The sequence below is a fragment of the Corythoichthys intestinalis genome, chromosome 14 (genome assembly GCF_030265065.1).
Source record: "Corythoichthys intestinalis isolate RoL2023-P3 chromosome 14, ASM3026506v1, whole genome shotgun sequence".
Lineage (NCBI taxonomy): Eukaryota > Metazoa > Chordata > Actinopteri > Syngnathiformes > Syngnathidae > Corythoichthys > Corythoichthys intestinalis.
The window spans coordinates 4,395,284-4,397,727 of record NC_080408.1 but is presented as its reverse complement, the minus strand read 5'-3'; the positions used below and the strand labels follow the sequence as shown (position 1 = coordinate 4,397,727).

General features: G+C 43.8%; 1 non-coding gene across 1 annotated transcript; it reads right to left on the bottom strand.

Moving 5' to 3' along the window:
- Positions 1-287: 287 nt before the first annotated feature.
- On the bottom strand, positions 288-400 carry LOC130930513 (U5 spliceosomal RNA). Its single transcript, XR_009067070.1, has one exon. It is a non-coding gene; the product is annotated as a U5 spliceosomal RNA (small nuclear RNA).
- Positions 401-2,444: the final 2,044 nt, after the last annotated feature.

The following is a 2,444-nucleotide window of genomic DNA, read 5'->3' as shown; positions in this document are numbered from 1 at the left end:
ATACAAAAACCCAGAAAATCACGTTGTATGATTTTTAAATAATAAATTTGCATTTAATTGCATGATACATCACAAAAATTGAACTTAATATTTGGTACAGAAACCTTTGTTTGCTAGTACAGATACCAAACGTTTCCTGTTGTCCTTGACAAGGTTTGCACACACTGCAGCAGGGATTTTGGCCCACTCCTCCATGCAGATCTTCTCCAGAGCCTTCAGGTTTCGGGGCTGCTGCCGGGCAACACGGACGTTCAGCTCCCTCCATAGAATTTTTTTTTTTTTTTTTTTTACAGTATAGAAAGGTCTGCTTAGCATTGACTCAAACTCTTGCTGTTCCTCCCGACGGAAATCTTTAGTAAAAGGCGAAAGATTTATACGATCTGAAAAGGAACAAGAGTGTACTCTCCATAGATTTTCTATCGGGTTCAGATCTGTTGACTGGCTAGGTCACTCCAGGACCTTAAGATGCTTCTTACGGAGCCACTCTTTAGTTGCCTTGGCTGTGTTCTTTGGGTCGTTGTCATGCTGGAAGGCCCATCTTCAGGGCTCTCACTGAAGGAAGGAGGTTGTCAGCCAAAATCTCGCGATACATAGCCCCATCCATCCTCCCCTAAATACGGTGCAGTCGTCCTGTACCCTTGCCAGAGAAGCAGCCCCAAAAAATGATGTTTCCTCCTCCGTGTTTCACGGTTGGGATGGTGTTCTTGGGGTTGTACTCATCCTTCTTTTTCCTCCAAACACGACGAGCTGAGTTTAGACCAAAAAGTTCAATTTTGGTCTCATCCGACCACATGACCTTCTCCCATTGCTCCTCTGGATCATCCAGATGGTCAGTTGCAAGCTTCAGACGTGTCTGGACACGCACTGGCTACAGCAGCGGGACCTTGCTTGCACTGTAGGTTTTTAATCCATGACGGTGTAATGTGTTTCCGATGGTTTTCTTCGAGCTCTCTTCAGGTCATTGACCAGGTCCTGCCGTGTGGTTCTGGGCTGATCCCTCACCTTGCTCATGATCAGTGATGCCCCACGAGGTGAGATCTTGCATGGAGCCCCAGAACGAGGCAGATTGACCGTCAACTTGAACTTCTTCCATTTTCTTATAACCGCTCCAACAGTTGTTACCTTCTAACCAAGCTGCTTGCTTATTTTCCTGTAGCCCATCCCGGCCTTGTGCAGGTCTATTATTTTATCCCTGATGTCCTTACACAGCTCTTTCGTCTTGGCCATTGTGGAGAGGTTGGAGTTTGTTTGTTTGAGTATGTGAACAGGTGTCTTTTATACAAGTAACAAGTTCAAACAGGTGCAGTCACTACCGGTAATGAGTGGAGAACAGGAGGGGTTCTTAAAAAAGAACTATGAGCCAAAATGTTTACTTGTTGGTAATGTATCAAATACTTATTTCATGCAGTAAAATACAAATTTATTATTTAAAAAGTATACAATCTGATTTTCTGGATTTTTGTATTAGAATCCGTCCCTCGCAGTTGAAGAGAACTTATGATACAAATTACAGACCTCTACATGGCTTGCAAGTGGGAAAATCGGCAAAATCGGCAGTGTATCAAATACTTGTTCTCCCCACTGTATATATATCCAGGGGTGCACATAAGTGGTCCGCATGCGCGCATGCGTACTGGATGGAGACATATGCGCTGGCCCTCAACAGCTTCCATACGCTTTTGCGTACCGATGGCTGACCACTGTATTTGCGGCGGACACGAGAAAATCACTTCTCAAAATGTCAAAGTCGCAGGCCCCACTGAGTAATTATTTCCGTGTTCCCCCACCCCCGTCAAAAGACAGACAGACGACAGAGACGTCAACGGAGCTACCTAAAAAAAGGACTTTTGCTGAAAAGTGGCTGCGGGAGGTACCATGGCTAGAAGCAAATGATGCTCGCACGGAAATGTGGTACAAAATTCGCCGTGAGAATCCCAATGTCGCTGATAAGAGCAGCGCATTTTATGTTGGGTCAAAGAATTTCAGCCATCCAAACTTTGAAAAGCAAGAAAAAAACAGAGCATTTGGCAATTAGGCAAACTATCGATGTCAGACAGGACCCCACTCGCCCTATGGACAAGTGGCGGAATAAAGTTATTGATTACCATGCACTGACAAACGTGTTTTTGGTCGCATTTCACAAAGCTAAACATGCACGTTCAATGAGCTCTTATGACGAGGACATCCCACTTTTACAAAGGCTTGGAGTTAATGTGGGAGCCGCATAATGCCTTTTATTTTGAATTAGTGCTTTTATGTTTCTTTCTATAGATTTTACTTCAAAGTAATGGCAATTTTGTTGTGCCAGTTGATGTTAATCAAGCAAAAATGGTTAATATAATTAATTAAAGGTAATTGGCTCTAAGTAAAGCTTGTCATAATTTTATCGCATCAGGCGGGTCGGCTCTCAAGCTCAATGAGGACCAAGTCACATCTCCAGGTCC